The sequence below is a fragment of the Giraffa tippelskirchi genome, chromosome 7, assembly GCF_054371585.1.
Source record: "Giraffa tippelskirchi isolate mGirTip1 chromosome 7, T2T-mGirTip1v1.2.pri, whole genome shotgun sequence".
NCBI lineage: Eukaryota > Metazoa > Chordata > Mammalia > Artiodactyla > Giraffidae > Giraffa > Giraffa tippelskirchi.
In genome coordinates, this window is record NC_137281.1 from 32,361,377 (window position 1) to 32,384,372 (window position 22,996).

At 37.8% G+C, this 22,996-nt stretch overlaps 1 protein-coding gene across 2 annotated transcripts in view; it reads right to left on the reverse strand.

Annotated features, from left to right (window-relative positions):
- Window positions 1–22,996, reverse strand: part of LOC145514263 (uncharacterized) — a 1,003,391-nt gene that overhangs the window by 357,703 nt on the left and 622,692 nt on the right. For both annotated transcript variants that reach the window (XM_081511608.1, XM_081511609.1), the window contains one exon: window positions 10,538–10,603. The gene's annotated coding sequence lies outside the window, so the exon portion shown is untranslated. The remainder of the gene's footprint in view (window positions 1–10,537; window positions 10,604–22,996) is intronic.

Here is a 22,996-nt window from a genome sequence, read left to right on the forward strand (position 1 = left end):
TAGAGTTTTTTTTTTTCTCCCCCACATTTCAGAACCATTTGTCTGCTAAAGAGCTAAATTTTTGTTTTAATCCTATCTTTAGGCAAAGAAGGAACTGGTGAAATTATCTTGCTGGCAGGAAGGAGGTAGTCTTCAAAGAATACCCATTTTCCCATGCTTACTGGATTCTCAACTATGGAGCTGCTGCTGCTGCTAAGTCGCTTCAGTCGTGTCTGACTCTGTGTGACTCCATAGACGGCAGCCCACCAGGCTCCGCCGTCCCTGGGATTCTCCAGACAAGAACACTGGAGTGGGTTGTCATTTCCTTCTCCAATGCATAAAAGTGAAAGTGAAGTCGCTCAGTCATGTCCGACTCTTCGAAACCCCATGGACTGCAGCCTACCAGGCTCCTCCATCCATGGGATTTTCTAGGCAAGAGTACTGGAGTGGGTTGCCATTGCCTTCTCCACAACTATGGAGCTAGGAGAAGTCAAAAGAATCTTGACCATCATGGTCCATGTTTTTGGCCAGATTATGGTGGCCAAGGAAAGATGAGTAAATATCTGGCCTACTTTTTCAACTAATTCTCTCATATAGACTCATCCCCTATTACAAAATGGTAGTTTGGGTAGCGAGGAAAAGTAAAATTCTTTTATTTATATTTTATTCCATTATGTGTGTTTCAAAGCAAGGATTTAACCCTTTCTGTTCAGTTTAACTTTTGTACTAAAGCAAGTACCTGTTTGTAAGAAGGGAAAAGAATGTCTGAAAGAAGGATTTTATAAGGCTGAACATTAGACAACTTACAAAGTTAGAAAGAAAGCAGAGGACTTGGAGGAAAGCTCTGGCAGCAGACTTTTCAAGAACTGAGTTATAGTTGCTTTGCATTTCTTCACTCTAGTGGTCACTTCTGGCCAAACTGTTTAGACTCTTTGCATCACATATCTTCACCTATAAAAAGAGACTTGTAACACCATTGGACTAAGGCTTAGATGCTATGCCATGTTATGTCTGATTCATAGTCAGGATTTGATGTATTTTGGTATCTTAAGTCTTTTTTTTTCTTTCTCCTTTTCTCCCAAATGAGTGCCAAACACCTATTCTAGAGGTAATATGAGGCATAAAAACAGAGTATGATAGAACAGGAAAAGTGAAGAAAGATGTGGAGCACTGAATCAGAAGACCTAGCACTCCAGTGTCAGCGAACAGGTTGTAATCTAATATTGGGTGGCACAGAGGGGTATAGCTGAGAAGTGATTTTTAAGTTGAGAATGAGATAACATCTACAGGCACAGCATTATAAAGATGGTAAACAGTTGGTAAACTGGACTTACATGAAAGCTTGGCATAATGAAGACAACAAAGATCAGCACTGTTAAGACGTTATGAGGCAGAGTAACATTGACTCCAGCAAAGAATTTACATCTTTAAAAGTAGCTACCATTAGAGTGCCCACCTGGTAATATTTAGGGTATCCCGCTTTACTTTCTTTCCAAGATTGTTTTCCACATGGGCCAAATAGATACGGTGAATAGATGTGATGGGAATCATTGCCCATGGGTCTTTTGAGTTCTTGATTGTGAGTCTATTCTCTACAATCTGTTAATGCAGGAAGGCTTTTGCTTTATTTTTAACATAGAAAAAAGCAGTTCTAGAGTCTTGTACTTTCCTACCATAATACCCTTCATTCCATAGACCTTAATGTGAAGATTTTGCCAGTTGCATTTCAAGTATGCATTCTAGAACTGGAGAAATAGCAATGAAGTGGGTTCTGTGACACACCAAAGCCACCATGTAATGAAACAGATTCAAAATACTATTAATCACAGCCTCCATTGTTTTGTAGTTGGGCTGGTGAACCATACTGTGCTTTGTATATGATTGAGAGACAGAACAATGTCAGCAATCTTTGATAAGACTGGTATTCTGTCTTTCCTGATGCACATTTTTGTAATTGGTCACAGGACTCTTCAGTAAAAGCAAGGGGAAATGATTTTAGTATAAAAATTTTGATGATAAGGTGATACAGTCTCCCTTTCCTCCATTCAAGGGGTTCTGGGTCTATGAATTGGCTTACATCTTGAAATTATATGAGAACTTGTGTTTCTTTACTGCACCTATTCAATTCATACTTCTGTTCATCCACGTAGAGGTTCTTCTGCTACTCATTTTGGTAACTATATCTGCCTTATCTCTGGCAAGTAGGTTTCATCACTTGGCCCCTGCCATTCTGGTATCCCATCACCTTCACTGGATTCAAGAAACAGTTGCAGTATTTTTCAGTGTTTTTCCTGGCCTATTACAGAGTTTCTAAAAAATGTCATTTTTCCCCTTATCAATATGTTTCATGCTCTTACTGCAGAGAATATTCCCCAGAATTTCCCAAGGGTCATAGTTCAGAAGTGGACAAGCAGGTAGACACCCACTAGAATTCTAATGTCTCTAAGCTTTGGGATAATTTTCTACAATAAATCAAGAAAGTCTAAGAATCTCAGCTGAATTTGGTATAAACCAACCTTGAAACCAGGTGTCAGTCACTCACCCAAGTAAACCGTAAGCCAAAGATGCTTTTCAAAGAAATGTGAGATACAAACAGACAAAACACTTTCATTTTTAAAGACTTTCCTCACATATAATGCTAGGTTCAAGTGGAAAAACAGAAGTGGTACTGACTCTGGAGTCAGATGGATACAGTTTAACATTGGCTTCAACATATATTAGTTTTGCACCTTGAAAATGGGCTTCCTTAGGATATGGTTATGTGGATTAGCCATGTCAATTTTAATAGAAGAGAAAGGGAATTAATGAGATAATGGATGTAAAAACATCTCAGACAGTACTCCAGGAACATCCCTGGAGTTAATTTAGGTCTCATTAGATGCTGCTCCATTCCCTGAAAGTAACCTTAATGATTACACATTCCCATTCCCCATTTTAATAAAAAACAGCCTGAGGTCTATCTTGAGTGGAGAAGGTAATGGTAACCCACTCTAGTATTCTTGCCTGGAGAATCCCATAGGCAGAAGAGCCTGGTGGGCAACAGTCCATGGGGTCACAGAGAGTCAAACATGACTAAGCGACTAACACACACTATGCTGAAAGGATGGTATAAATTTTTAGAGTTGAAAACTTGATAGTGCACAAAGAAATGATTCCTTAACCCATAGAATTCCTTGTGAAATAATCTCAGATGATATTTGAAGCAAGTGGTTAAATTTGAATTCTCTTAAATTTGATAAAATATATGAAGACAAGTTTTAAAAAACAGTTAAGTGATAGGTATGTACCTAGTAACGTCTGGGGAGAAAACAAAGTAAACTTGATTCAAAGATGTTATATTTTATCATGAATATGTATGAGAGAATGTTAAAGATCCAAGAAAAAAAATACTGAGCAATTCTCATTTCTGACCACGTAAAATGTTGTATAAGTCAATAACAAATGTCAAAAAATGTACAAATTGTGATTACTGTGACCACATGGAAACTTTCAGTGTGGCATAGATGCTGTTATTGACAGAGCATTTGCTTATTTGTTCATCAGGCATTTATCACACACCTTCCATGTGCCAGGCACCATCAGTTTATGTGCTGGAAATTAAGTAATGAACAAACATGAATCCCTGGTCTTGCAGACTTTCAACTGGAGTTAGGGGGTGCTTAACAGATAAGAAACAAATAAATACGTAAAATCTGTATATTTTACATGATGGGATAAAAGCAGACAAGTTGGGGGGATAGAGAGGTGTGGGAAGGAGAACATTCTTTGATGAAAAGTGATTAAGGAAGTCCTCATTGATACTGACAAGGCAACAGAGATATGAAGGAACAGAAGGAATGAGATAAAGCCATTTGGGCAAATGTCCTGATGCGAGAGCTTGGCTAAAATGGTCTAGAAACAGCAAAACTACCAGTGGCAGGGTTAGAGTAAATCAACAGGAGAGTTGTTGGAGATGAGGTCAGATGTGTAATGGATTTGAAGTCTGAGGGGAGGGTAGCAGTGGACATATCATGTGGAGCCTCACAGGTTAAAGCTTATACTCTTCATAATGTGGTAAGTTGCTGGGGAGTTTTGAATATAAGAATGACATCTAATTTACATCAAGATCATTATGGTTGCTTAGAAGGAGGAGAGGATACTTAGCAATGATGCAACGACAAAGCACACACCATTTCTTTGTTGTGTGATGTCAAACTGACACGCCCACATTTCAGTAGTTGTACATACCTAGAAAGTAGAGAAGTTGACATCCTAACATAACTGACCAGATGTTTGCTTGGATAATGCATGTGATCTACCAGTTTGAACTCAAGCTAAAAAATAATAATAATAACCACATGGGCAAAGTACACTGATCCCACTGGAAGCCTCTGGGTATATTCTGTTCTTGGAATTAACTACAATTGTTTTTTAAAAAGACTCATGAGAAAATGGATATCTAGTTAGGGCCACGTTTTCAGCCTGATCTCAAGTGTTTATACATTTAATATTTATTTAACAGGCAATCTATAGCTAGTTAATTAGATAGCATGCTTAATATCTCATTTTCTTTAGTTGTATGGGTGCATGCTAATTAAATTCCTGAGCATTCCTCACAAGTGTAATGTAATAATAGGAACATCGTCACACGCTTATTGGTTCTGCAGATTTGAATTAATTACATTGCAAGTAGATTTATCTTTCATATATTTATATACCTCAATAGGTGCTCTTCCCCAACAATCATGGGGGATTTAATTTCCATAACACCACCTTATTAATTCTAAATTAAATATATTTAGTAGGAGTTTAATACTTCCTGAAGCTCTAGTTAGTGATACTATTTCCACACATCTGGATTTTGAAATTCATTTTGCCTTATGCTGCTGAAAAGGAGTAAGGACAATTAACAGGATAATAAGAGAGACTGCAAAATGTAATTTGGAGACAATCCAAGGAATCTGCTACTGTGTTTCATTAGCATTTTGAGGAACACCTCTTGCAGTCAGGTCGACAATTTTCCTTCTTTTCTACCTCTGGGTATAAGACGACACTCTTGTAAAAAGCAAAATATTTATTTGTATCCTTCACTTTCACCCTTTCTCTCCATTGTCACTGATGCTGCTGTCAAGTCCATCATCTCTCACCTGAGCCAACCCTTCTCCTCACACTCTACATGTCAAGCTGAGCCTTCCACCCATTCTGCACACAGCTACCAGAGTGATCTTTCACATATCCAAATTATGAGCTTGTCACTCCTCTCCTAAAATGCTTTATTTCCAGAATACAACACAACATCTTTACCAATGACGGGAACATTATCTTCCTTTTCCTGCCACCTCCTTCTTCACCTATGTTCTCATTACTCTCCAAACCAGACTGTTACATGAAATTCCCAATACGCGAATGCTTCCAAGTGTCTGCCTAAACTTTCTCCTCCTTTTCCTGGCTTATTCTAATGCATCAGTCAAAATCCAGATGTATGCTAATTGAGTGAAGGATCAGATATTTGTGTTGATTTTGAATTATCTAATGCCAAGTCTATTTTGGTGGGGGGTCATGGCTCCCAGGATATGGATTGTGAAAAGAATGGGAAGCTTGTCCTTTCTCTCATAATCGGCTTTCTCTTCAATGTGCCCCTAGAGAACTTCTCTCTGTCATAGGAATGGTCACACATGTCCTGCTTCCTAATATGTCACTCTTCTTGAACCCAGAGATTATCTTATCGGAATTTAATAGATTTATTCAATATTCATTTACTGAATCCCTCCTGAATACTAGGAATTATGCATGTTGAATGCTGGAGAAAACATGTATCATATTATAAAAGTAAGTATTGAATAAACTAACACAAGAGTCATAGTAAGATTAACTCTATACAGACTATCGGGCAGTCCTTTAGAGTAAAAGGTCCAGGGCTGCCCTAGTAGTCCAAGTGGTTAAGAATCCACCTAGCAATTCAGGAGACACCGGTTTGATCCCTGGTCTGGGAATATCCCACATGCCACGGAGCAAATAAGCCCATGCACCACCACTACTGAGCCAGCGCCTTGAACACGTGCTCCACAATAAGAGAAGCAATCACAATAAGAAGTCTGCACACCACAACTAAAGAGTTGCCCCTGCTGTCTGCAACTAGAGAAAGCTTGTGAGCCTGGAGCAATGAAGACCCAGCACAGCCAAAAATAAATAAAACCTGAAAAAAAAAAAAAAAGGTAAAGGGTCTAGAGTCAGACTGAGTGAGTTATTAAATAGTTCTGAGCCTAAACTCTTCATCACAAATGGGAGCAGAGGAGTGCTTAGTGATTCTGTGGGGAAACAAAATAATCCAGATAATAATAATAATAATAGTATATAATCCAGATAAGACACCTGGATTATATACTCACCCAAGTTATTTGAAAGTGACTATTTCAAACACCTGATGAGTTTGGGAAATTTTAGATTTTAATACAAGTAAATGAATGCACACAGTAGGTACCATTAATGCAAATTGATATTATGATATACAATTTGCGTAGATTATAAATGAGAAAACAAAGGTTTAGTGTCTTTTTGCAAGGCAAATAGTGTATAACAAATAAAACAATGCTTGTCCTTTCATTTACTTATCAATAAATGATAAAGGCATAGGATATATAAATAAACAAGAAAAAAATAAATAATATAGAGCCTGTAGTTTCATCAATAAATCATACATTTCTCCCAGGTTGAAAGAGAATTTACATTTTATTTGGTGATATGGATGACTGTGATAGCCTGAACATTTTGAAGAAAATCACAGTTAGATATTTCAAAGGGAATTGCTGTAAACGAAATGACAATAATTTGTAAGTATATATATCTAAGTTATGAATTTTTAGCAAAAATTCAGAGAGCTGAAGAGATAGCAGAGGAAAAAGGGCAAGGCTGGTTTCAGACTAATTTTCCCAATAAAACTACACCTAGCCCTTTGCAATCTTAAAATAACTTTCTCAAGGGCTATTGCACTTGATGCTGAGGCTTGTAGAAGGGTAAGGACTTGCCTTGTAATGAATAAGGAAAGAGAAGCTTAAAAAGAAGGAAAAGACCTCACCAAAAGTCACAGAAATAGTGACAGAACTGGGGCTACAACTCTGTGTGTCTATTACTTAATACAGGGCTCTTTTCACTCCACCATTGCTATACCTTTCCACACACACACACGAGCTCTTTGGAAAGTATCCATTTCAGCCATCTGCTGAGTTTGGGAAACATTCCGTGTCTGTGAATTTAAATAATTTAAATGGTAAGACTCTCCTAGGTTTTATTAAAGAAGTTATTCAGAATTTTAGAACAACAAAAAGCCCATTTATACTTGATAAGAAAAAGGTAACAGTGCTTTATGTTCTTTAATACATGATGTTTTATGTTCTTTGTTGACAGATTTGTTGCAGAGAGGAGATCCTGGCATTTGAGTATGGGATCACAGGGCTCACTGTTCTTCAATAGCTGAAGGTCCCTGTAAAGTCAAGAAGACTCCTCCTCTCCTGGTCACTCTGTCTATATCAATTATTCTATTTTACCAATTATTTTCAGCTCTTATTTGATTTCTTTTCCATCTTCCTGGAATTGGGCTAATGTTTGTATACAGTCTTTCCAAGATCCATTTTTAAGTTAGGTTCGTTCAGTCCTTCCTCATCTCTGAATCATGTCTGGTTGATAGTATTTCACCTGAGGCCACTTTTACCTCACTCAGCTTTAGAGTCTGCTTTCCCTGGTTTAAATCAGGCACCTGCATCTCTATAAACCTGTGATGCTGCTGCTGCTAAGTCGCTTCAGTCGTGTCCGACTCTGTGCGACCCCATAGACAGCAGCCCACCAGGCTCCGCCGTCCCTGGGATTCTCCAGGCAAGAATACTGGAGTGGGTTGCCATTGCCTTCTCCAGCCTGTGATGAGGCAAGAGTATATCCAGGTGGGAGACCTGAATTGCTTCATGTACTGAGACTAAGCAGGGGAGAGAAATAAAAATTTTTGTCCTGTTAGCCCTATGATTAGAATAAGTGGAATGCTTGAGATATTAATCATATCCTTGATAGTATAACTTGAGTTGGATAGTATAATTTCTAAGACCCAGATAATCTGAATTAACTTTTATTTTTTAAGCAAGTGGTTCTCATACTTCAATGGGCATCAGAATCACCTGGAGGATTTATTAAAACACAGATTACTGAATCCTACCTGCCCGTGAGACCTGAACCAGGGGCTGTCATTCAGTATGTTTGGGTAGGACCTACAAATCCGCATTTCTAACAAGTTCCCAGGTAACGTGGATGCTGCTGATCCAGCAGATCCCACTTTGAGAACTGACTGCTTTACCAAAGATACTTTGATCTCTTTCATCTCTATCATTTATGGTCATATGAATATGACTTATGAACATCTTTGAACTCTACTGCTATGATGTCAAATCAACCTATGCACTGAAACTCAGTTAAATACTGTTCTCACTCATCCACTTACTTATTGAATATATATTAAGGTTCTAGAATGTGTTAGGCACTGAGTTTGGTCTCTGCCACAGGAAGATTAGAGTACAAAGCCATCCTTAAACTCTCCTGCTAGAATGGGCTGATAACTTGTTCCTAATGGCATGACTACTGTCCTCTAAAATGTTGTGACTCAAAGGGTTGTCCTTAGACCACAGCATTGGCAACACTTGGAATGTGACAGAAATGCAACCTCAGACCTTGCCTCAGATCTACAAAATCAGAATCAGCATTTTATTAAGATCTTAGTTGAGTCACACACAAATCTGAACTTAAGTAATATTTCTTTACTATACTACGGATTTCCTTAGACAAAAATCCAGGTTGTATTCAGCTGTGAATTTCCTAAAATAACCTAGCAAAGTGTCTCACTCTGTGATGGAAGAAAAGGCAAAAGAAACAGACAAAGATCACTGTCATTTTGTTAAGATTTACTAGTGTAGGTAAAGGGCTTCCCTTGTGGCTCAGATGGTAAAGCGTCTGCCTACAATGCGGGAGACTTGAGTTCAATCCCTGGGTTGGGAAGATTCTCTGGAGAAGGAAATGGCAACCTACTCCAGTACTCTTGCTTGGAAAATCCCATAGACGGAGGAGCCCGGTAGGCTACAGTCCATGGGGTCGCAAAGAGTCGGACACGACTGAGCGACTTCACTTCAGTGTAGGTAAAGCTCTAGCACAGTGCTTGACACAAGCTCATTTAATCTTTACAACAGAAAGTAACTAATGATTACTTGTTGTATTGAATCAAATTGACTTTATTTGAATTTATTCTAGAATAGGGGCACATTGCAAGCATCCCATTAAAACTGCAGAGAAGGAAGAAGATATCTAAAATTCTTATACAAAAGACACTGCTTTCAAAATTATATTTTGTCAGCTAAGCATAGTGATTATTATTGACAATGTGTGTGTGTACTCTGTTACTCCATGAACTGTAACCTACCAGGCCCCTCTGTCCATTGAATTTTCCAGGCAAGAATACTGGAGTGGTTGCTATTTCCTTTTCCAGAGAATCTTCCTGATCCAGGGTTCAAACCAGTGCCTCTCGTATCTCTTGCACTGGCAGGCAGATTCTTTACCACTGCACCACCTGGGAAGCCATGGTTATTATTGACAGTAGTCATCATTTATTGAGGAATGTGTCAACAACAGTGTTAGGTGTTTATTAGAGTTTTGTTATCATGGTTAATTTTGGAAATGGTATTATCTTTCCTACTTCTTTAATAATGAAAGAAAAATGACAGACTCAAGATTATGCAACTTTAGGTGGGAAAACTAAATAATAGCCAAGATCTGAACACATCAAAGGAAACTTCGCTTTGTTGGCTGATCAATATTAAGAGTTAAGGAACCCCTGGAGGGCTTTTTATTTTTCACTATTTCGTGAGATAAACTTTTATCCAAAACTCTGGTTGTACTTTCCAAAAACCTAATAATTTTCTTAAAAATAAGCTTCACGAGGCATATGTATCTTGAGTATCACATAGCTGATAGTTACTAGTTCTTAATGAGGATGGGAAGATGTTCTTTGCCCTCTAGAGACATATGGCAATGCCTAGAGATATTTGCGATTGTCACATCCGCAGATGGGCGTTCTACTGGCATCCAGAAGAAAGAGACCAGCAATGCTGGTAAACGTTCTACTATATGGAAGACAGTCCCACCTATACTCAAAATGTTAATAGTTCTAAGGTAGGAAACTATGATCTAACTTAATGCATTACACAGGATAGATGTATAAAAACAACATTCGCAGGAAAAAATAATTTGATACCAGAAAATAGCTTCTGAAGGAATATAACTCAAATAAATTAATACAGAGTTTAAATGACTTGATCAAAGACACACTGGTAAGGGCTAGAGCCACAACTTGAATCTGTGTTCCCTTAATGACTCATGCCTTATTCATGATAGAATGCATAAATACACAGTTCTGATAGATATGGATGTTATCACCCATTATGATAGATATCTCATCTCTCTTAAATCACACTATAATGTACTTTTGTGATTAAGCACGGGAGCTCTAGAGTCCTATTATTTAAGTTTTAATCTTGACTCCGTTACTTACTCATTTGATGACTAATTATCTGGATTCTCCTTTTCCTTTTCCTCCTTTTTGTCTCAGGATCATTATCTGTTAAATGGGAATAATAAAGTTCAGTCTTCAGAACACAATAAAACAATAAAACCATTGTTTCTGGCACATGAAAGTATTGAACGCTTATTTAGCATGAACTTTAATGCCATTAATATGACCAATGTATCAAATACTGTACTTATTATTCCTGGCTCCCATCTTCTCTGTGAACATTTCAACTCCAATGTTGGTTATGACCAATAGGATGCAAGAATCTGAAAGTGCAAAGGATTTAAATAAACCTTGAAAAGCCTTTGACTAATAGAGAGTAGCAGCCAGCAGGTGAAACTCCCATATTCTATCTTTTGGGCTGACAATCTTTAAAAAATATATATATATATATATATATATATATATATATATATATATATAATGTTTATTTGGCTGCACTGGGTCTTAGTTGTAAAACACAGGATCTTTGGTCTCCGTTGAGGCATGCAGTTTCTTTAGCTGTAGCATGCACAATCTATTTTAGTTGCTGCATGTGGGATCTAGTTCCCTGAGCAGGGATTGAACTTGGGGCCCCCTGCATTGGGAGCACAGTCTTAGCCACTGGACCACCAGGGAAGTCCCTGAGCTGACAATTCAGAGGCACAGTCTGCTTAGCTCCTAAAGCCCTAGTTGCAAACAGGGTAGACCAACTTAACAACATAGCTTTGGATTAAGTTTTTCTCCTCCACTGATTGTTCATCTTTTTTTTCTTCTTCTTCTACTATCATTCTTTTGAATTTCTTCTCAAGTAATAATCTACTGTACTGCTACTGCTAAGTCGCTTCAGTCGTGTCCGACTCTGTGTGACCCCATAGATGGCAGCCCACCAGGCTCCTCCATCCCTGGGATTCTCCAGGCAAGAGCACTGGAGTGGGTTGCCATTTCCTTCTCCAATGCATGAAAGTGAAGTCACTCGGTCATGTCCAACTCCTTCAGACCCAATAGACTGCAGCCTACCAGGCTCCTCCATCCATGGGATTCTCCAGGCGAGAGTACTGAAGTGGGTTGCCATTGCCTTCTCCATAATCTACTGTACAAAAGTCCCTAACTCAGGAATACTTTATGGGGAAAGGGCAGGGCTAAAAAAGCAAGGCTCCACCTTTTTTTCCCCCACCAAATTAGAATTCAGACCTGATGATTTAAACTTATTGAATGTTGTAAACAACCAACTGTCAGAAAAATGCTGTAACATGGCTGATGACATTAGTACTAGCCTTCATGCTTACATTATAAAGTCTGTTTTTCCTTCTCAATAGAAGAAAGCTTAGAGAACTTTTAGATGTGGATGCTGTTGAAAGCCTCTGTACTATCGTACAAAAATATGAAAACACATACACATAGTTTCCCCCAGTTATTTAGCAAAAAAAAAAAAAAGAGAGAGAAGAAAACACCCATTTTTAGGAACAGAAGAAGAAACTGTATAACAAAAATGTTACACACGTACAACTGATAAAACCCAAACATCGAACACTTCAGTCATTTCTCTGTAGTTGTATGCATATGTCTTGTATTTTCCTCCTTAACATGGTGATTGGAGAGCATTATTTGTCCATTTGCTGGGAACTTGAGACTAACAAGTTTCTCCTTTAGGTAAACTGAAAAGCAGCATCATTAAGTCATGAAGGAACCCAGATTGGTTTATGTTCCCTAATTTCCAGGAAGTTCCAAGGTCACTGAGAACAAATAGTCTGTTCACATTCAGTCATTCATTAGGAAAAGGCCATCACTCCATGTCTGACAAGAACACAGTCATCCAACATCAGATAAAACAGATGCCTCTCATCTTATTAGGATATTTGACTGTTGAGACAGGATTGGTTTTGCACCCCAGTTACAGAATAACAACAAAATCCAGGCCTTGCCATCAACGTTAAGCTTGGAAATGCAGTGCAAAGTATTTTTGAGAAATGATTTATTACCAAAACATGCTTCAGAAATTATAATAAAAGTCAGATAGAGAGTTTGGTTCGATTTAGAAATGTCTGATTTATGAATACAAAAGAGAAAAATGCCAAAGGCAAGATTCATTTGGTTCTTCACTGATCATTAATAAATATTTGAAAATTGAAAATCAGCTACAGTTGAGCCTAAACCTTTTTAGAAGAATACTGACTTTTACAAAGTTGAGGAAAATAACTTATAGGATAAAAATCAGAAAGTTAATGAGTGCTTGAATTGAAAGAAATCTGGAAGAATTATCTGGCCAGTTTGTCTCAGCTCATTTTACAGGTGAGAAAACTGAGTCTGCCACACAAGAAAGTGGCTTTCTTGAATCGACAACAGCTCAGCTGGGATTAGCACTCAGGTCCTCAGAGTCCCACTTCGGTGTTAAACCAACTGTATCGGGTTAACCCAAGACACTAAGCAGGCACTTTTCCATCATCCTCTCCTGCTCTTTTACCCTCGCTCCATGCTTACCCTTCAGCTTTCCATCCAAATTTTCCTCACTGTTCACACTGCCTTCCACTTCTGTATAAAATACTTCCTTAAAGCTTAATCACAAACCAGCTTACGGGAAATTGCAGGACTGAATGTTTCAGAGATGCCTCAGGGATATATTTGGTTATTGATGCTCTGAGAAGCATGAGCTGTATCCTTTTGAAATGGACTAATGATGACAAGCTTTTACTGAAGTGGCATATTCTTCCCTGAGAGCATAACTGCAAGAGGTATGTGAAATATGAAAGGATTATTTCATTTTGTTTATTAATTTATTTAGTTGTTCTTTTTTTTTTTTTTTAAACAATCTGTGGCCATTGCCTCCTCTCATCAAACTCTGACCTACAGATTCTATTAGAGAGCTTTCCTGGAAGTTTGCTCTTTCTTGAGGTTCACCTGCAGGGTAAGAAAGAATATATGTTGGCCAGAAATCAAAGACAGTGCAAACATCCTCTCCTTAAATTACTTTGAGTCCATATTTCTATTAAATTTCCAGTAAAGTATGCTCAATAAATCATAGCATTTGAAATTAATTGTTTCAATGAGGCATTTAATTTTGCACAATCCATTGCTCTGGGTGTATATTAGCTAAATATTTATGAGTTGATTATTTCCAAAGCAGTCAGATTTGTTAAGGACAGAAGATAACTATCTTCCCGTATGATTTGCTCAAGACTTTTTCACTAAGTGATTACTAAAATGTCAAAGCAGTAAGGAACATTTTGTACATTTTACACAAATAGAAGTATCATGTGTTAGATTCTCAATTAGTGTTCCTGGTTGTTTCATAGAGTGTAACAATTTAAAACTAACTCAGACATCTATATCCATCAAGTTCTTTGAGCTCAACAACTAAGGGAGTCCTCTTGCAAGCCAAACGATGATCGTAGGGACCCAGTCAAACAAAGTAAACCTGAAGCACTAAAACACCACTCAAAACTCAGAACAAGCAACCAAGTACACTCACCATAGAGTATTTAAAAAATACAGAAGCAAAGGAAATAACTGTGCACAATTGTATAATTTCCCAGCCATTGATAATCAGTAGATATGTAATGGAAAACATAAGGCAAAGTTAAAGAGTTTCTGATAAATCTTCTGGTATAAACTCCTGCTTGTAGGTGATTCATGAGATTATAGAGATCATAGTTTGTCTTTCCTCATTCCTTCTCTTTTCTCTCATTGTAAATTCTTCTTTGGTAATCAGAGTGTTGTCTGTTCAACACTTATTTATACTGAGAAATATTTAGCATCTGGACTTGAGGGCATGCTCAGGAATAGATGGGAGCGGGGTTGTTTTAAAAGGTCGGATGGACTAAATCATGGAAAAATGATAAAGATAGTTAGTGGATTATAAATTAATGGTGGCAAAATCACCACAACAATTTGGAAGGAAAAAAAAAAGCACCTGGTGCATAATTCAGACAATCGATTCATAAAGATGAATAAAAATGTACTTAGAAAATCAAATTTGAAAGGCCAACACTGATTAAGTTTCAGAATAAAAGACTTGATGAGCTAGAAAGATTTCCAATTTCTTTTCTCTCTTCCACAGCATCAGAGATATCTGATTGCCACTGACAAAATGGTTTGAAATATCGTATATATTCTTAAATTAAAAGATGAATATGCAGTTGTAAACATGATCGGAATGCCAAGATATTTTAACTTCTGACCTGTGCCTAGTTCTTTTTAATAGTGAGGGTTCCCACTACCATTAATATGGAAACTCAGGGTACATTCTAACTTTCTTCTTCCTTTTCTTTTTTAAAAGATTGATTGATTGATTGATTGATTGATTTGGCTGCATCGAGTCTCAATTGTGGCACATGGGATCACTTGTGGGGCACAGGCATGGACTCCATAGTGTGCGGGCTCAGTTGCCGGGCAGCTGAGTTCCCAGGTCAGGGATCAAACCTGCATCCCCTGCATTGCTAGTGGAATTCTTAACCACCGGACCACCAGGGAAGTCTCATCTCCTTCCTTTTCTTAACAGCATAAAAGTGACTCTTAATTCATATCTAATTTACCTGCTAAGTCATTTCCCATTTGTCTTCTCTTTATCCCACAAATACTGCCATAGTTCAGGTCTTTATTAAGAAAGTTATTAATTTCTCCTGTCAATTTTTCACCTGGCCTTTTACAATATCCTCCTAACTGATCCCTTTATCACCTAATTCACCACTATCGCTCCATCTAGGCTACCCAGAGTATCTGAGCAGCCTTTCTAGAACACCAGAATCATTTGCTCAGTACCTTTCTCTGATTCCTCAAGGATAGCAAAGCGACACGTGAGAAGCTTAGCGTGGTGAAAAACACTCTCTGCAACTGGCCCTGACTCTCTACCCTTAACCTGCTCACCCTTTGCTTAAGGTAACAGAGCTTGGGAAGTTCCCTCGTTCTCCCTCGTGACTAAGTGTTTATCCCTCTTCCTCTCTCGAATTCTTTCTCCTCATTCTTGTTTACCTGGTGGATTTATTCCTATCCTTTAGGATTTATCTCATGCGTAACATTTGTCTGATATAAAGTATTTTCTGATCCTGAACACACCATAATTCCTCTCCCTCTCTCCCTGTCTTTTGTTTGTCTCCTTTTTTACCTGTCTTTATTGTCTTCCTGGTTACATCCACACAGACTTCTATCTTTTATAAACTGTAAAGCCACAAGAAAGTCATTTAAGTCCTCTGAAAACCTATGCAAGTGTGCTACAATACATGACTTAAGCCGGTTACCTCATTTAAAGATCAGAGATCATACACTAAAGCACTAAGGCACTAAGGTATATATGATATGGAGTGAACATTATTGCAAAGTGTTAACTTTGGTGAATGAAAGATTAGCCATTACTATTAAATTCCTCTCAGGCTTCCCATAAACTCATTTTTCCTTTAAAGCAATACAAATATTTAACTGTTCAAATTTTCTAAATTAATATATAATTTAAGAAGGACATCATGTTAATATTCTGCATAACAGAAAAGGAACACGGCCACCTCATTGCTGTCAATAGTAATGTTTATATTTTTAATAGTATTTAATCTATCTTGACCTTTGTGTATTATTGCATTTCTTAAAGGAAATCTCTTGTTTAATAAGTCTGATTTCCACAGCGATTAGTACTAAGCTATATATCTCACTCTATATAAGAATTTTATCAATTAATTTCTACATTTATCCATCCATTCACTCACTTTTATATTCACCAAAATGCATTCATGTTATTTGCATACGGCACAGTTTTTTCACTTCCAGATATGTTAGAAGACATCTAAAAACATCCATATATCTTGGCCACAAAATGAGCAGTATGATTAAACTGAGGATGCATCTACCTTTTTATTGACTACATTATTTATTTAGAAATTAACAATTTCCTCTTTGATTATATCTGTATTTTCTTCTTTATCCACCAGCTAAAATCTTCATATATAAAGGCATTTATTTCAGAGATATAAAAATAATATTTTAATTTGGCATGGACCAATTATTTACTTAATTAATTACAAATTATTCAATTAGTAGCTATTGTTTATTTAGGTGTAATTAATTAATTAAATATTAATTTAATAACCATTATGTGCCAGATATCTTACTAGACACTGAATATTAAATGCTAAATGGTCACTTCCCTGAAGTATCTTCCAGGGAGCTTGAGGAGATAAATAGCTTGTTCTATGATTATTAAACATAATGCAGTTTGTTACATGAAGAGTGTGTGTATGTGGGTGGAGGGTGCATGTGTGGGTAGGGCAGCACCCTACTCATAGGGATTACTCATAGGGATTACGGAAGTCAGCCCAGAAATGAATATCTTTGGTCTGAGTCATGGATCTGGGTCTAGAAGGTGTGAGAGTTTTCTAGACAGGGCAAGGACTAGAAAGGATACTACTGTACATATATGTTTGTGAAATATAGAACTTTAGAAATTTTTAAATTCTAAATTTTAGAATTTAGAAATTTCAGTGGTACATGTGTGGCACTTTGAGCAAAACATTATTTTTTAAAATCGTTAAAGTTCCTTTAAAAAAATCACTTAAAGCCCATTAAAATATTTTTGTATCATCTAGATTGGTGCAATAGAGAAAACATATTTACCTTTAATAGTGATAACATTTATGGAAACTTGAGAGACTTTCATGGCCCATGTGAGTTACATTTCCCCCAGCTAAGCAATGATTTTTTAAAAATCTGATAAGAAGCTTTATAGTGACACCTAACTTGCTTAATTTCCAGCACAATTAAATAAGGCAATCAATGGAAACCATAAAGTACAGTGTTAAAATGAACACTAAATAAAAGTCAGTGCTGTTTTCTTCATGGCTTACAAGCTATATCAAGAGGAGCTCATTGTCATTTAACCATCAAAGTGTATCCCCAGGAATGTTACTTGAAAACACCTATTTTTGTTGTTGAAATTTAATTTTATACCTTTTGTATCCTAGTTAAACTCTATGCAAGATATCTCCTCTAGTCAAAGTCTTGGTAATTGCTGGTGAGGAGACAATTAGGTTATCTTACACTTCAGTGGACCAAAATGCCACCAATGATTTTAAGGACAGAAGCTATACATGCAATTTGAGATGGTATTTTCATCAATGTTTAACAGTATGAGCTATGAATTTATAGGCAGTTAATAAAGTTAGATTTCTGGATGGAAATTATAGGGTAGATATCCAAAGTGAAAATTTTTTTGAATCATCAGTCAGAGAAAAATTAGTTTTATTGTCATCGTTATGTAAAAAGGCCACTTTGGCCTCACATGCTCACAGCACTCTTTGGAGAGGCTGACAATTGTTTATCTCGCAAACACACAGAGCTCACCCTGCTTTTCACCTTTCCACACTTGTTCTGTCAACAGCAGACATTTATTATCTGCAGGAAGAAAGAGATTACCTTAAGCATTGCTTTTACTATGATTAATGTGAAGAATACTCATTGAAGGGTACAGTTTCACAAAGGAAACAAATGTCTGTCTTTATGGATTATTGAAAATCATAATGTTTCATCTTCTGTAGGAAAATGAAATGATCAAATACCAGTTTGCAGTATTCAAAGGAAATATAGATACCATTTAGATATAGTCGGTGTTCATCCATAAAGGAGGCAAAGCATTATATGGCATTCATGTATGTGTTAAGACTATTGAACGAGATGCACTGCACTGCAGAGGAGAGAGCTGGAAGCAGAGTTGAGCAGATCTGCTTCAAGTTCTTGATGTGTCAGTAGACATAAAATGGCATCATAATTTAAAAATATTATTTATAAAGCCCTTACACATCCCTTATTTCATTTGACCTTCTTAAGATTCACTCAGACAGAAGTAGATACTTTTCTTTGCTACATGTCTATTTTATCATCAAGTTCTGGCTACTCTCACTACCTCCAAAATGTACCCTGAGCCCATCCACTCTGTATCTCCATTAATACCACCTCAGTCAAAGGCTCCACACAGCTCACCTGGAACATCACATTAGTCTCCTAAGCGATCTATTTCACTTTGAATTAATGGAATCTATCCTCCACATGAAAGCTAGAGCAATACTTCTAGAGTATAAATTATACTACAGCACCCCATAGTTTAAACTAGTTAGTGGCTCTGCACTGAACATACAATAAAACCTGCCTTCCTAATTCAGGTCTAATCATTCATCTGATTGGAGTCAATGGGCACATGTCCTTGCACTGTATACAGCTCAATCTAGGGAATGATTTCTGCTCCATCCGAAGCCTTATACCTCTCGCTTGGTGTGAGAAAGGTAGCAGGATTGTTGCTTACATCCTCCACTCGGTTTGGGGGCTTCCCTGGTGACTCAGACAGTAAGCCACCATGCAGGAGAGCCAGGTTCGATCCCTGGGTCAGGAGGATCCTCTGGAGAAGGACATGGCAACCTACTCCAGTATTCTTGCCTGGAGAATTCCATGGGCAGAGAAACCTGGTCTGTGGGGTTGCAAAGAGTCAGACACAACTGAGTGACTAATACGCACACCAGCCTCACAGGGGCTTCCCTGGCAGTCCAGAGGTTAAGTTCCCCAATGCAAGGCACACAGTGATTGGGGAACTAAGATCTGGAATGCTGCATGTGAAGCCAAAAAAAAGAGCCTTACAGAGGCCTTCAGGATTTCACTAACAGTCTTTTCTAGTCTCTTTATGTACTTACTGCTTCCTTAAGCAGGAAATAAAGCCAGTCCTTTCAGCTTCTATTTACTATCTAGGCCCCATCTCAGGTTTTAGTGTTGGTACTGTGGCATTCTACTTTCAGGTACCAAGATATCTTCCTGTTATCTAGTGCTGTGTAACAAATTACCATAAGATGTGATGGGTTAAAATGGAGACAACATAGACTAGGGAAAGTTCAAGATAGCAGCATAGAAAAATCCTGAACTCATCTCCTCCCACAGACACAACAAATCCACAACCACATACAGGATGATTTCCTCTACAGGGACCTGGAAACGGGAAGAGCAGTCTCCCCAACAAAGAGTACAAGGACAGCATTTAGACGTGAAGGAGAAACAGAGACATGGTCTCAACAAGGAAAAAAAAAAAAAAACCCAACTGTGATGATACACTATTAGGAAGGATCACAAAAGTATTTTGTGCAAGGGATTCAAGCTCTACATCAAGTACCCCAACCCTTAGATCCTGCACAGAAGAGATGAGCCCTCAAATACTTGGCTTTGAAAACCAATGGGGATATGTCTAGAAAAACTATAGAACAGGGAACAAAAAAATTCTGCTCTCAAACAGCTCACATGCAGATTCATTCAATCCCCAAACCAGTGCCAAGACACCAGATTGAAAAGTACATGGATCATATGTGAAGGGTACCCACTTTCTAATCCTGAAGCATCTGCTGGGGAGGGAGGAGCTAGTTGAGATGCTCCCCAGGGGCTAAGAAATTGGCGAGAGCCACTTTTGCCGTCTCAGGCTACCTTGCCAATGCCAGCGCCAGTTGGTACCAGCTTGGATTTCTCCCTCTGACCTTTTGGCACTAATGGGTGCACCCCACCTAGAGCCTGGCCCACCCCTTCATCTCAGCTGGCCCTCACAGCCAGCTGGATGATAACCCCAGACCTCACGTCTGTTCCAGGGGCCAGTCGCACTCACCTACAAACAACAGTCATTGTGGCCAGGCTCCACCATTTCAAGTACCAGCCCGGTCCACCAGTGCCCAACAGGAGGGCATGCACCGCCCATAGTGGCCAGCCCATGCCCCACAGAACATCTCCTAAGTAAGGCCGCTCCTTCAAGACCAGGAGAGGTAGGTGATCTACCTAACACATAGAAACAAACACAGAGAATTAGGCAAAATGAGGAGACAGAAAAATATTTCAATCGAAAGAACAAGACAAAACCTCTGAGAAAGAACTAAATTAAAAGGAGATAAACAATCTGTGTGATGGAGTTCAAAGTAATGGCCATAAACATGCTCACCAAACTCAGGAGAGAAATGGATAAACACAGTGTGAACCTCAGTAAAGACACAGAAAATATTTTTAAAAATATAAGAAGAAATTATAACTGAACAACAAAGAAATACACTAGATCAGCTCCCAACATTTGCATACTAAGTTTTTATGTGGACATATACTTTTGTTTCTTTGGGGTAAATACCTATACTAAAACAGATCATATGGTAGAGAAATGTTTAACAGTTTAAGACATGTTCTTCATGTCAAAATGTTCTTCAAAATAATTGTATCAGTTTACATTCCAACATGCAGTGTGTAAGTTTCAGTTCTTATCAACAGTCAGTATGGTCCTTTTAATTTTAGCCATCTTAGATAGTACACAGCATTTTTTATAGATAGTACATAGCATTTTTTATTTGGATTTCTCAGTTCATGTAATTTCACCTGCATTTCTACCACATTTTGCTTTTCCTATTCATATAGTTACTTAAATGGTTTAACTTTTTAATTTAGTTGCTTGTCTTATTATTTGTAAGTGATGCTTGTGTGTTCAAGATACAACTCTATAGATAAATATCTTTCAAATTTCTTTTTTCCAGTCACTGTATTAAAACTGGAAAAATTGTAAAGTGTGCTAGTTAGCATTTACTAACATCCTGTATGCATGTATTACAGTAGTCACTTTTCTTTGAACTTTTTTTGTCTTTATTGAATTTGTTACAATATTGCTTTGCTTTGTTTTTGGTTTTTTGGCTACAAAGCATGTGAGATTTAGCTCTCTGACTGACCAGGGATTGAACCCTCACCCCTGCATTGGAAGGCAAAGTCTTAACCACTGGACCACCAGAGAAGTTCCTCTACTTTACATACTTTTATCTCTATCATTTTTATATCTGGCAACAAAATACAACCACTTGGAGAAAATGTAAAAATGACTGATGCTCAGTAGTCATTCAGTTCAATTAAGATAGAATCTCTGGAAATGGGACACATGTCTATGTCTTTAAAAAAAAAAATTACCCAGGCATTTTTAATGTATATTCATGGTTGAGAACCTTGCCTTACCTATCAAGATTGTTGGTAGGATGGATGAGATAAGGTTTTTTATTTCTGTCTTATGGACAAGGAAACTGAAATTCAGAGAGAGGTGATTAATTGATAGAGGTAACTTAGAGAAGCAGAGAGGCTAGGATTCAAGTCAACATCTATTTACAAAGACGTAGCTTTTATTAGATCTCTCTATGCTTAAAATGGGGCTTCCCTCATAGCTCAGTTGGTAAAGAAACTGCCTGCAATGCAGGAGACCCAGGTTTAATTCCTGGGTCAAGAAGATCCACTGGAGAAGGGATAGGCTACCCACTCCAGCATTTTTGGGCTTCCCTTGTGGTTCAGCTAGTAAAGAATTTGCCTACAATGCAGGAGACCTGGGTTTGATCCATGGGTTGGGAAGATATCCTGGAGAAGGGAAAGGCTACCCACTCCAGTATTCTGGCCTGGAGAATTCCATGGACTATTGTATAGTCCATGGGGTCACAAAGAGTCAGACATGACTGAGTGACTTTCACGTCACTTCACTTCATGCTTAAAATGGGATAAAACCTGGTCTGTGAAAGTAATGAGTGGAAACACATCTAAGGTTGGTATCTAGTATAGCAGGTAGACATTCAGATGAAGCTAAAGAGTGTTGCTCAAATTTGGCACCCATTAGTCAATAATTATGTGCTAAATACTGACAGTATGTGGGACGTGAGAAGACTGTCTCAAGTAGCCTATAAACAGCTTATCCCATTCTAATGACATCTTTCGCTTGAAGATTTCCTGCCTGATATCTTCCTTGAGTTTAACAATAAAAAAGACCTTTCACTGTTTTCTCTTATTTTCTGCCCATCACTTGTTCAGTCTGTAGAATCCCCCTGACAGCTAGGGAAGTCCCATTTATAGGCTGGCTGCATAATTTGTTTGAGAGAGAATCTTATGGTACATCAGATACAATTTATCATCTGATTAAAAAGATAATTTCAGCACACAGATTCACCTACCAAAAATGCCCCCCACCATTTCTCTGTTCATTCAAACTCTGCCTATATTTTCAGACCCTTCTCCAATTCTACCTCCTTATAAAAGACTTCTTCAACCCTCTTCAAATCCTATTGGAGTTTTTGTCACTGCCACTCACACAGTAATCTATCAGGAGTTGCCTGATAACATCTACTCTACAATTTTCTTCAAGATTTTTTTACACTGCATCATTTTAAACTATTAGAATATTTAAATCTCATCCTTCCCTTGATCATTAGATGGAATCTATCCTTGTTGGACAAGGACCACATACTTAAGTGTGAGTGGAAAGGTTATGCATGCAAAAGGGGCTCACTTCAACATAACATCAGATCACATATATCAGGGGGCTTTTTTAGGGGGAAACTGTGGAAAACTGCCTCATGAAACAGCTGATTTTAAGATGTTTCAAGGGAAGTTTAGTTGACTTGGTTTGATGAATGCTGCTGTAGTATAAATTATGTCACCGTATCTAAGGGAGAAGTGACT